The 13488-nt window shown below is 39.2% G+C and overlaps 1 long non-coding RNA gene across 1 annotated transcript; it reads left to right on the top strand.

Annotated features, from left to right (window-relative positions):
- The first annotated feature begins 1524 nt into the window (after positions 1-1524).
- Positions 1525-11198, top strand: LOC121907480. The gene is made up of 3 exons (XR_006098884.1): positions 1525-1565; positions 1980-2037; positions 10775-11198. It is a non-coding gene; the product is annotated as an uncharacterized LOC121907480 (long non-coding RNA).
- Positions 11199-13488: the final 2290 nt, after the last annotated feature.

Genomic DNA, 13488 nt, shown 5'->3' with positions numbered 1-13488 from the left:
TTTTTTGTTTGTTTGTTTTTTTGCTAAAAAATATAGGAATAATTGGAAATAAGTAAAGTTGGATTGATGTGATGCATCACTAAAGATATCAACGTCATAGCTTACATTTTTTAATCCAAAATGCCAATGAATATACTTATATAACATAGCTCGATAAAGGAAAAGAAATCATCTTGCTTTACCTACATTTCACGAAAAATTTTCAGATCATTAGATAAAATCATTATAAACAAAGGGTTGGCAAATGTTAGCAAGGGATTTAACATGTAATAACCAAGCAGCAACCTCCGGGGCTGTAAAATGAAGCCAATGCAGAAGTGCCAAAAACTGCAGTTCCTTGAATGACCACTTGAGGCTCCAAAAGCGAGTCAATCCCCATAGACCTCCATGTTAAAATGCCCAACTTTACAGCAGAAATAAACATGTTTACAGCCTGGTACAAAAAACGGTTTTGGTCTCTGTAGCTAATTTCTCCTTTCATGATAACTGTACGAGGGGTGAATATTTTTATAACTCACCCGTTTAAATTTTATTAAGCCGTAAAGTTCTGCATAATGAAGGACATCGCTGCTTTGAGTGACAGGTCCGCCAGCCGCTAGGTGGCTTGTTTCAGCCATTTGGCCCCGCCTCTTTGCCCATTTTTGATTGGCTGGGAGTTAGGCAGCGTCACGCACTGCCAAGATGGCGACGGGCGGAGCGGCTCGCTTTGAGCTTCAAAACCGCTCTTCAGAAACCGACGGGTGACGTCACGGTAACTACGTCCATATTTTTACACAGTCTATGGTAATAACCAAAACCTGAGCACTTAAAGGTACCTCGTAGAGTTTTTTTGACCTCTGGTAGTGCTAGAGTTTTGTTTTGTTTTTCTCCTGCATGTGTACTATAGTCAAATGATCTACAAGTGGCTGTAATGTGCCAGAAACTCAGCATTGCAGATTGAAAGCTAGTAAACATGGATGTAAACAATGCAGGATTTGAAATATTTACAATCGACTCTGTGCATTTTCATGAGGAAGGAAAGGCAGTCAACACTTTTGTTAGACCTCAAGGACACACACATTTTGTTTTGGTGAGTAACACTTTTATTTGTTTACAAGAAAACTCCGCTGGGCTCCTTTAAAAAGTCAGAGGAGGGAAGATTGGCAGGTGAGGGTTAGCAAACAGGTATTTGATCCACCGTCCCACCGCTGCCACATCGTTTCAAGCTTAACCTGTCTATGTGAGCTGTGAGTTAACCTACTGACCTTCTAAGATCATGAATATTCATCTATTTGCATGTTTGAACAAGAATTTCCCCCCGGTATTTGTTGTCGGATATTTTCAGCTGCACTTATCAACATGTTTTTTTTAATTATTAATTGATTGATGTGTAATGTGTTCCTCATGGTGAAGAACCCACAGGAAATTATCACTTAATTATCAGCTCTGCAGTTCCCCTCAGTTCTTTTTTTTTTTTTTACCTCATTACTTTTGTTTTCTGGTCCCCAAACTTCACTTTCATTGACCTCATTTCCAGCTGCAGCAGGTAGCTGACAAAAACAAAGACACCACGTACTCATCACCAGGTGAGTTAGCCAGTTAGCTAGTTAGCGACTAGCTGGTGAACATATTAGAGCATTTAGCAGCTAAAGAGTCAGAGATCTTCTCAAAAATTGTCAGAAAGTAAAACTGAGCTAAAAGAGGAGTGAATATTTGGCTTCAATCCATCAGGTGGGTAGAAAAAACTCCAATAAATGCTAATGTTGTGATGTAAATGTAATGTGTTAGCTAACACAGATTGTTCAGATTGTGCCACTGCTCCCAAGTGTCCAAAAAAAGAAGCTTATTGTAGCATTAAGGACAGAATATAGGTGGCACAGTTGCTCTTATTTAATCACAGAAAGACACACACAAGCATATGGGCACAGGTTCATACACAGTATAGTGGGGCAGTAGAGACACATTTCCTCTGACTGTAATACTTCTTTATCCACAACAAGGGCTCAAGGTGAACAGCAATTTGGAGCGTGTGCTGCTGTGAGACAAAGTGAAAAGCAAGTAAGCAAAATGCGCCAAACTTTTTAATTTGCTCCACAGGGTTTGAGAGGCAATTAGAAGAAACACTTGCTGATAAAACAAAATGTCCTTTTGTTGCCGTCTGTGCGAGCGCAGATGGAGTATGGGATGGATGGTCCGATGAGTCACAAACCATGAGAGGTTAAATGTGTTTGAGTCAGGCATATTTTCTTCAGCACTGTTGCAGAGATAAGGCACATGTCTTGCACTGATGGCTATGTTTTTTCTTTGTGAGAAACCCAAACCTGCCCAAATACCGATCTATTAAACCGCCTCTTTAACACCAAGGTTTTGTTAAAGAAAACAAAAAACAATTCCTCTTATTGTCCAGCAGTCTTATCAGCAGTAGGTGTTCTCTTGAATACAGTCCCAAATCTATCAGACAAATAGGGAGTAGTTTCATATCTGTACCAACACATTGGCAGCTCTATTTAGACGATCCAGCAGGCCAGATGCAGGGCTGACCAGCGCCTGAATACCAGGCTCGAGGTTAAACCTACAGCAAAGAATGTGCTGATTTCTGGGTAAGATGGAGACTTCAACCTTCTACCTAGACTTTAACCTCTGGGAAGGTTTCAGCAAGAAGTGGTTATGGAGCAGCTGAGAAAATAACTGAAATATTTTATAGCAACTAAACGGTGAAACCACATCTCATACTAGGACCTCATGGATAAATAAGCTAAAAACTCTAAAATAGTCTGCTCTCGGCTTTTAAACTAAACCTTTAGGGGCAAGTTCAGACGAAGGCAACTCATTTTGTCATTCCACTTTCTATTGATAAAAAGCAGGCGAAAAAAAACTTCCTGCCTCTCTCTCTATATATATACATTGGTAAAGCAAACAGTGCTGTTTGTTGTGGAACTAGAAATAGAGAATGGCATGCCTATGACTGGAGCAACAGCCAGGATACAGGGCCTCAGATAGGAGCTACATTACAATAGTCGCCTCCAGGGTGGCTCTCTGAACACTTCCCCAGTGGACGACCGACGGCTGCCACCCTGAAGATCCTAAAAAAAAAACAATCATATCTCCCAGCTGGTGTTTCTTAGGGTTAGGATTAAAGTAGCATGTTAAATCTTCTCCCATTTAGATAAAGAAATTGCAGATACAAAATAAATAATTCCACCCTACATTACCAAAAGTAATTCTGGGACTGTTTACGATTCATTATTTATAATTATGTTAATAATTGAGGTGGAAATTGCAATTTACAGGAATACAACTCTGGAGTGCTTCTTATTGATCATGAGAGCAGTTTAAAGTTTATCTATTACTGATGCACTGACTCCACTTCATGGCACTGCTGAGATGAGGATGTCTGTCAGAAGAAAAAGAAACATGTACACATGTCTTTGCTGAATAAAGCAAAAGTAAAATACGTTTAATTGGATATTTAGACATATTATTCTTTTATTTTCTGGTTCTCTGTTATTTATGTACTGTTATGATGTCAGATATCTAATGTCAAACATGGTCAAAGTTCCAAAACTTGAGGATAATTTATGTAGAAATGCTCCAGGGCTTCAACCTTCTCTGAACGCTTCATTTGTGACCGTTTTTTCTATCTTGCTGACGAGCTGATGTCACCTTGCATGCCCAATAAAGGCCGTCCGTTCCATAGCCTTGGTTGCTAAAGTTTTTCCATGTGTCCACTTTCATATTTTGGATCGGATTTCGTCTTTAACGTGTACGGAAGTATTTGAGAGGTTGACATTTCGAGTAACGAATGAGAAAAAGTAGTAAAATCCTACTACTATATTTTGTTTCATAGTTTGTTGACAGTCTCTCAAGCCACTGGAAGTCAGCCATGACACAGCTTCTGGAAGCTAACCAGTCAGAACAGAGTGGGCTCATCGGGGAGGGGGGGGGGGGGCGGCTTAAAGAGACAGGAGGTATAACAGCCTGTTTCAGACGGAAGCTGAACTGAGGGGCTGTGTAAAGGGTGTTTCTAACTGTAAATCATGCTGAGATATTCCAGTAGGGCCCCAGATGAAAAATAACGACCTGGAAATGTGCATGATATGACCCCTTTAACATAGACTACATACATAACTTTTTGGAGCACCTTGTTGCATTTAATGATGAATGAAACTGACATAATATTCGGGACAATCTTTCTGTTAAAAAGCCATTATCATCAGAATTTTCATCACTTTGGTTATAATAGTCTTGACTGAACATCGAACAAGTATCTGAGCTGGGGCCATTTTTCTCTGAAATAAGTTTTAGAACAAATGTCGATGAAAATCCAATAAATCACTCTCGTAACCGCCCCCGCAAAAAATATCTTATATTTATGTCCACTTGTGTGTGTTAACGTCCCCTGGTGTTGCGTCTGGACAGCTCTTATCACTCAGTCAGGGGTGTGTGACGGGGGCTCGGGTCGCAGGGGAGGATGTGTAACTCATTTCCCAGATAATGGCAGGGTTCTGTCTCCCCTCACTGTTTTAGCAGGCCCAATTCGCCAACTCATCAATCCACATACAGACACACCACGCCCCCACAGCCCTCTGTTCACTTATCACCCGAAAACTACCACAGTGCACTCTAAATAACTGCTTCCCTGCACTAATCTGTTCCAATCCCCCACAATGCCTTTCATCCTCTGCATCAAGTACTTTTCCGTCTTTTTTTTTTTTTTTTTGGTTTCCATGTATGTTGTCTGACGAAACCTCCCATGATAGCAGCCGTGTGACAAAGGAACAAATGTTTCACTCCCCCGTTTCATCTCCTATAGGGCAGCTTAGTTATTTTTGAGATGTGTGGCGAATGTCTGGTGATGAATTCAGAAGTCTGTAGGTGGAGGAGGGACTGATGGAGGATGGCGCAGGCAATTTGATCTCCATGGGTGGTCTGCCATGTTTAAACTGACCTCAAGCTTAATGAGGAAAACTAACAACCCTCTGGATTAGAGGAGAGGAGAGGAGGAGAGGGGGGAAAAAACTGAAGGGGAAATATGCAGATGCTTTCATACGCTGCTCCTGCGGCATGGGTTGCCCGGCAGATCTCGAGGCGAGCGAGTATGACGGCCACATTAGGAGGGAATGTTACATCGGGTCTATGGTTACTGTAAAACCGAGCTGAGCTGCCACTTTGTGTTTCTGAGGAGCGCTGAGCAGACACCCTACTTTGATTAAAGGTGTTTATACTGGCCATCTGATCCAGTGTGACAATAGGTCTGGGTCTGACTCTAACCTGAAGCCAAACACGCTCTAATGAGGACCAGGCTAGGCTGGTCTCCCTTTCCTCTTTAAATGTGACATTGTAAATCAGGCTCACAATACCTGACAGAAATAGCCTGACCTGGCTGGGCCACTTTTTTCTTTTTTTTCTTACTTTTCCATTCAATGGTCAACGTGGTTCCATGGTGAATAATTTGAGGTTGGGCAGCGCGAGGGGGTGACAGGATCATTCAATGCCACGTGTGTCTGTCGACCCTATTGTTTGTGCAGCACGGCTTCGAGGAGCGGTGATGCAATCAGGAAGTGATGTCGAGAATTAGCAGCATCTAACATTACAGCACCACTGATCCAGCGGCTTTTGAAAATCATGGTATGGTGATCCATAGTAATTTGTTATGTGTTATACAATATCAACCAAACCTGATATTTGACATCTGCTTCTTTTCAGAGATTTTTTTTTTTCAAGTGCAGGAATGAGAGAAAGGATGGGTTGGGAGGTTTAGGAATGTTTCCACAACCAATGATATTGGAGCTTTGGCACTGCTAGCATCACTAGCACGAATGTCGACATGAATAAAGGGCCAGAGAGGTAGTTATAGAACGAGAGTCAAAAGTCACGGGCCTGGAGTCTCATCTCATGATCCAGCTTCCCATCAAACTCATGCCGTTCAACCACAGCAGTATGAAAATTGCTTTAGAATGGATGAAACTGACAGGGAGGGTAATAACGGACATAACCCGGGTCAGACCTGTGTCTGCGAGTCTATACAAACTCAGTGCACCCAAGCCTTGTTGGTTCCTACAGCACAGTGATGGATCCCGCAGTTGTAACCCTATATCTGATGCAGAGCCTGCTGCAGGACAAATTATCTCTCTTGCAGTGATGTCTAATGCGTTTTTAATAATATATTCGCCTCATCAGCATCTCACCTCTCAGGGCAAGCCTGTGTACTCTAAATGGGCAAAGGAAGAGGGGCCAGACAAATAGCTTTTAAGAGGTCTTAGTGAGGAATGATGGCGGGGAAGACTTATGGCTCAGCAAAATTAGATCCATCCTGAAAAAATGGAAAAAAAAGAAAAACTTGGGCAAAAAGTGTAGAACTTGCATTAGTTCAGAAGTAATGTTGAGGAGGGAACAGCCTCATGAATCACTATTCTTCACCATTTTCATTTCTTTCTTTTTTTTTTTTCTTTCAATCCGACATACATTGAGGGATTCAGCAACCTTCTTCCCTAAAAATACTTCTTGTATGCAGTGCTGTGCCAAAGTTTCAGGCACTAAAAGTGAAGTTTTTATTTATCAGTTAACTTCATACAAAGTTCAGTAAACAGAAGAAACCTAAATGAAATCAATATTTGGCGTGAGAAGCTTTAACTTTAAAACAGCAGCAGTTCTCCTCAGTGTTTCAGGTACTCGGCAGGTCGGTTGTTCCTGCATCTTGGAGAAGTTGCAACAGTTCTTCTGTGGATTTAGACGTCTCAGCTGCTTTTCTGTCTCTTCATGTAATCCAAGACTGACTCCATGATGTTGGGGGGGTCATGCCATCTGTTGCAGGACTCCTTGTTCTTCTTGTTGCTGAAGATCTTTATGTCTCCAGCTGCATGTTTGGGGTCGTTGTTATGCTGGAGAATACATTTGGGACTGATCAGATGCCTCCCTGATGGTTTTGTATTATGGATAAGAATCAAAACATCTGAAGTGCTTAAAATGTTTGTGCAGTATTATACTTCTAAATGGAAACAGCAAATATGTATTAAAAGAAACATTATGCCATCCTCAAATGCACTTTAGTCAAGGAAATGTTTTAAAGAACAGATCTGCAAAATGTTCACAGACAACATATTTCATTTGTTTCATGACAATTAAAGTTAAACATTTTTATTGTTATGTTTAATCAACTCAAAGCACTTGGTTTCTGCTCTAATTAATACTTTTAAATTAACAATGAATGTATGTAACAAACACTGTTAGCAACTAACAGGTGAACAAAGTGGAGCATTTGTCTACTTGATGTGTATTAAGCGATTGTTTGCTAACACGTTCTAGGGAAGTCTAGAGGTGACCACAATGTGTTGCTAATGTGCATCCACAGTGCGCAGAAGTTTTTATATGCATTAATATTCTACTAATAATTGGCTAAAACATAAATGAATAGACTACATGCATACACATAACTGTTGATGGTCTGTTTGCAGAACCTTTAGAGTCCAGTAGGTTAAAATATACAATGACAAATAAATAGAACCTTTTTCTGAGCTCATTTACAAAAGTTAAGACTATTAAGTAATCAAATGCTTTAAGCAAACCACCAAACAGAAATGAATTATGCAATACCTGGGTTCTGTCTTCCTCTAAATTAATTCAAAATGACTAAATCTGAATTATATTATATATTTTACATTATAGCATATACTAATATAAGACAATTAGCCTGGATGTTTTTGGATAAAGAATAAAAAACAGGTTGTGACCATATTTAAAGCTGTTAAAGTCACAGACTTTGTTCTGCAGGACAAACTGCAGGGTGTTAGGGAATCCCTGCCATGATAAACCAACACAACACCAAACTACAGGCTTGTTTTAATCTGAGGAGACTAACATGAAGTGACTGGATACCATCTTCAGGTTCCTTTATCATGATAAATAATACTCTGACCTGTAACTAAACCTATGCAAGTATTTGTAGTCATGAATCTATAAGAAGACGTTCAAAGAGCTGATGAGGCCTTTCACTGAAGGCTGGGCTACTTTGAAATAATAATAATAATAAGCTGACTTCATGAAAGCTATAATGAAATAAGCTTGCAAGACAAGTGTGCTACACATTATTGTTCAGATTAAATAAGAACAGCAAAAATAATTATGATTATTGTGATAAGCTAATATATATTATTATTTGAAGATGACATCAAGACCTTTGACTGATGCAGTACCAAACTGATGCCATGTTGATGTGCAATCAGAGATTACAGAAACATAAGTGAGAGACCAGTGCGATGTCGACAATATCACAAACAGCACTTAATGTGGAAATAATATGCATCAATTAACAAGAGCAGATATTGTACAATATTTGTATTTATCTCTTATCTGGATCACACAAGTGGCATGTTCACATCAGCAGCACCTGTAATAATCATAATCCAGATTTTGCAGACTGTGAGAGGAAGGGGGTCTGGACTTGGAGAACATTCAGAGTTAATTCTAGAGTCTGATGGAGCCGCAGGCAGAAAATCCCACAGGACCCCGTTGACCAACTTTCATTACCATCACGTTCCCCAGAATACCAATTAAATAATTAGATATTAATCAAAGAGCATTTATAGAATCTAAACAGTTTTATTTTGACACATTTATATTAACAGCAAAAACAAATGTAGTAAAATCCTTAGTTACTATAAAAACAGTTATTTATCTTATTTTTTATTAAAGAAAAAGGATTCCAATTTTTTGTTGATAGGAACTTCACCAATGTTCCTGTAGAGATAAGATACAGCTAAGCCTCTATAATACTGAGCAGCTATAGCATATTCACAAAGTATATTCAGAATATTTTCTTTACCAAAGTTAAAATAATTTATTTAGTTTACATTTGATTTTAATCAGTCTCATATAATCTCAAGGTAAATATCTAGCAAGCTAAATTGTTAACTTGCTAGATAGCATTAGTCAAGTTCTTGCATTTTTAAAGATCTTTATTGAATTTCACAATAAAAATTTACAAATGCCAACTCCTAAAACGTTAGCTAAACTACATATTACATGACATCATGTATCTTTGCTAACTAACTCTTTTTGCTTACAGTTTACTATCATCAATCATCATTTATCATCATCTGCTCCCCTTACCACTGTCCTGCTTTCTTTTCTCCTCCTCCATTTTCTGTCTCTTTCTTTTTTCACTCCCAGACAGATAACTCTTCTCTATTTTGTGTAACATTAGTTAATACAAATAGTTACCTGGATGTAACACTGGTCACAGAGACACCAATTAGACGGGGCCCTTTAGGGGGGTTCCTTGTACCGGTTGTTGCTGCAATGGTACCGCAGTTAAGGGGGGCCCCTCATGCCTCTGTCAATCATACAGGCACAGTGTCTCAGTAGGGACAAATGTGCTGGTCAAACATCTGCACCACGGCAAGGTGGAAGCCAATGACGTGGCAGAAATTTTGGGATTGCCAATCAGATTGTAGCAGCCACCCATTTAAAACCACGTATGACACATTTGCTATATGGTCAAAAAGATAAATGAATGCAGGTTTATGGGTTGGGGAATATTATCACCTTGGTTTAGTATTGAAAAAGGAAATGTTATCCATGCAGTACTTATATTCCCTTCATTTGTGTTAGGAGAAAACATTTAGTGATGTATATAAACTTAAATTTTAGAAGAAAATGTTGAATCCGAAGGTCTTCTTAAATAAGCATGAAGGGGGGAGTTGCTCATTTGACTAAATTCTCCCCAAAACACTAACTACTTGAGATTTTCCAGATTGGGTTTAAGTGGTAAATTTAGAAGCTAACACTTTCACCCCTCCTCATCCTTCATTCTGAATTTGACACTAAGATGGCTGCTTTAGGCTACTTATTGACCCCTATTGACCTTAACAATCCAATCACACCCTGGGAAACAAAACAAAGGGGGGCTGAGAGCCAAACGTATGGCTACAAATAGGGACAAAATGGCATTACCCATCTACACAGGGTCAGCTCAGCCATTAGGCTGAATCCCAAATATCCCCCATCGCTCTTCCAATTAAGCCGTCAAAGTGGGGCAGATGGTTGTGACGCTATCGGGGTGCCGTGCTGCCCTCGTGCCCACATCTCGTACCCTCTCACAGCCATCCATCACTGGAGAAGCTCTAATTAGCTTGTTATTCTGCCATGCAAACTATTCCAAGCTTCTGAAAAGGCCTCCTCATGTTTTGAATGACAGGGAAAGCATTGAGAGAGGGCAAATGGGAGGAGGAGAGGAAAGCCAATCACTGTGTGCAGAATGGCATTTGAATAGCCTATTCAGCACACTACAGCAGCAATTATATTCCCCCTTTAGACTTCCTGCCAGGATATTTTTCTTTGTTGTTTCTTCATCAAAACGGTGCCATCAATTGACAAGTTAAGCTTGACAGATTAAAAGCTTGTGTGAAAGAGGTCAAAAGAGTCATTTTTTTTTCTTAGCTGAATGTCATCTCTGTAGAAATGAAGTAGCATTTGAATCAGGAAAAAGGTTAAACAATTTCAGCGACTGTCGATGAAAACACGTATTGGGTTGTAAAAGTCAATGGTCTTTTTGAACAACTAACAGTCTTTCCTGTAAATGTTACTATACACAATCTGCCTGTCTGAGGTACCGTAGTTCAACGATGAGCCAAGTTCATTTGCACATCCATTCATTCTGGTTCAGCCTCTCTTCTCTACTCCTCTACTTTCCTCTTCATCTCATCAATCCAATCACTGCATACGTTCAGACCCTCTATTACACTTCTTCTCATTCATAAATGTCCCTATGCCTCATTATCTGTCTTGCTCGTTTCAGAGACATCCAGTGACATCCGACCCCACCTACCATCCGGGGGTTCAGCGCTCCTCAACACCCTCATGCAGAGCATCTGCACCAGCCTCATGCAGTCCGTCTGGGTCTGCGCCCAAACTTTCTAAATAAATTGTGTTAATCTCATATTCTTGCAGTGACAGTGAAGCGGATAAAGTAGAGTACTAAAACAAATAAAAGCTAATTTTAATGGATTTTTTCTCTCCTATTTTTTTGGTTTAGTTTTTTGCTACGACATTTCCCATCATTCTTTGGGTGATATTAACAGGCAGTGTATATAATGTTGCCATGGAGTCAGTTAGCTGCAGGCTACACATAATCCATGTTTTCAGACAACAAATTATGCTGCATTAGCTAATAGCAACACTTGTTTGCACAGACAACAATCACCTGGATAATATTTATACTGAAGAAAACTTGAATTTGAATTTGATGATTATGAGCCAGATTTTTTTTCTATACTAATATATCTGAATTCTGAGCAGATTTATGGATGTTCATCTTCCTTTATGGACATCAGAGACTGTGATATCACTAGAGAGAGTGAGGAATATTACCATAGATCATACATGACTACCTACAAACAGAAGGTGTTTTTCAGCTTTTTTTGTCCATTTGATGCAATTTGTTAAAGACAGTAAAACTTTATTTTGATTATAATAACTTTATTTGTAAAGCACCTTTCATACATAAAAATGCAGCTCAAAGTGCTTTACAACAGAAGAAATTAGATGCAACAAGTGCTTCACATCAAAAAAGAGAAAACATCGACATAAAAACATGTAAATGTATAATGTATAATATTAATCAACATAAAATAAAAATACAATACACAGAGTACGTACTTCCGTGGTGGTAATATGAGACTTAATAAGTGAAAAACTCAGAAAGTATCTGCGCCTTGGTCTCTGAAGCCATGAGCATAACAGCAGTTTCCCAACGGACAAAGACTCACCACCGGTCTAGATTAACTGACATAAGCCCCTTTCAGTTTACTCCAAAACGTCTTCCCACAGGTTTAACCTCACACTGGGCCTCATCTGTGTCGGGTGCTACCCGAAGCTGTCCCGGGAAAAAAACCCCAAAACACCCTTAGTGGCGCTGTGGGGATTAAAAACAAACACTACTTTTTCTCTTTTTTCTCAAACCTACCAACCACTGACCTCAGCACTACTTACTAATAATAATAAAAATAAGATAAAATAAAGCGAAAATAGAAAATTTAGAATGTGTACTTAAGTGATGGTAATTTGAGGCTTAATAAGCGAACAGTCAAAGTATTTCGCCATGTGTTCACAATCTATAAATCTATCATCTATAATCGATAACTTATAAAGAGTTCACTGCATTTCTGTTTTGCTATATGAACACATCTGGTAAACATTTGTAATATTTGTAATATAACTGATTATAATGAATTAATCTACAATTCAATAAGTTTAAATATACGATTTAAAAACAGCTTAAGCGCACAAATCACATGACTTCCACCTGAGTAAGAAGCTAAGATGGCAGTTAGCGCTTCTCTGCTAAGCTAGGACAGTTTACCTTTTACAGGACTAGTTCATCTGTTTTGTTTTGTTTTTTTCTATTATGATTGGATTTATCCACTGCTTTATATAATATGTGGGATAAGAAACTAAATTACCAAGATGTCTGTTCATCAAAACGTACATTTACAATTAAAGATGTCAGCCAGAGTGACGGTTTCTGCCTTTTATTTTACCTGTTTTGATGTTAATGCACATTTAAAATACTGTTTCAAGAAAATGACACATTTCTGTCACATGATAATTTTGTCAATAATGTCAACATGTCTGTTTCTTAACCCAATTTTGAGCACAGTTTTAGTTGCTGTGGTCAAAATTGCTGCAGTTGTTGCATTTTGTAGCACAACAATCCATTCAACATGATATTGTTCAACAGTGCCTGTTTTCCCTGATATTATGCACACGTTAGTCATGAGAGGAATATATATTTGCAAAATTCTGTACTTCTTATCAATCAAACAGGCCTAATTGGTTTCAGCTAATAGTCATGAACATTCATAGCAAACTGATCGTTGTATAATGAGCACAAACTTTCAATCAGTCCTAAAATATGGCAATTATGTCTCCAAAATAAAAGATCCCACATTCATTAAACAGTTGTGTAACCTGTTTTTTTCCATTTTAATATGAGTTAAGCTGTAAATTGCTGATGATATACTGTATGTTTGTTGTGTGTGCTTCTGTGTGTGCGTGTAAATGCAAATGTATTCTGACTTTTAACAAATGATCATCTGTTATGTTTCCGTATTACAGTTTTTCCTTTAATTGCACAACCTTGAGCTAGCCAGTGGATGCATGATGACTGCACCCCCCGCCCCCCCCCCCCACCCCCTCCACCTCCCCTCCCCACATGTCAGACGCTCTCTTCAGATGCGCTCTTTCCTCTTTTCCTGTCACCTCATCATCTTCTGGCTCTGGCTTGACGCAGCAGGTTGCCCCAAGCTGCTTATTTTCCTTCCATCTTTCATATCTCCCTGTTTCCCCGTACTGAAACCCTGCCAGAAACTCAATCTGTCCTCTTGCTCCATGCATGTTTGGAGAGCAGAGTCCTTGTCGGTCAGCACGTAGTCCCTAAAGAGGTTCTCTGTCATTCTCCCCCTGGTGAGAGAGTTGCATCTAGAGCTGTTGGATACTTTGAATTATTGTGGC

Source organism: Thunnus maccoyii, chromosome 11 (genome assembly GCF_910596095.1).
Source record: "Thunnus maccoyii chromosome 11, fThuMac1.1, whole genome shotgun sequence".
Taxonomy (NCBI): Eukaryota; Metazoa; Chordata; class Actinopteri; order Scombriformes; family Scombridae; genus Thunnus; species Thunnus maccoyii.
This window is presented reverse-complemented; position numbering and strand designations above follow the sequence as displayed.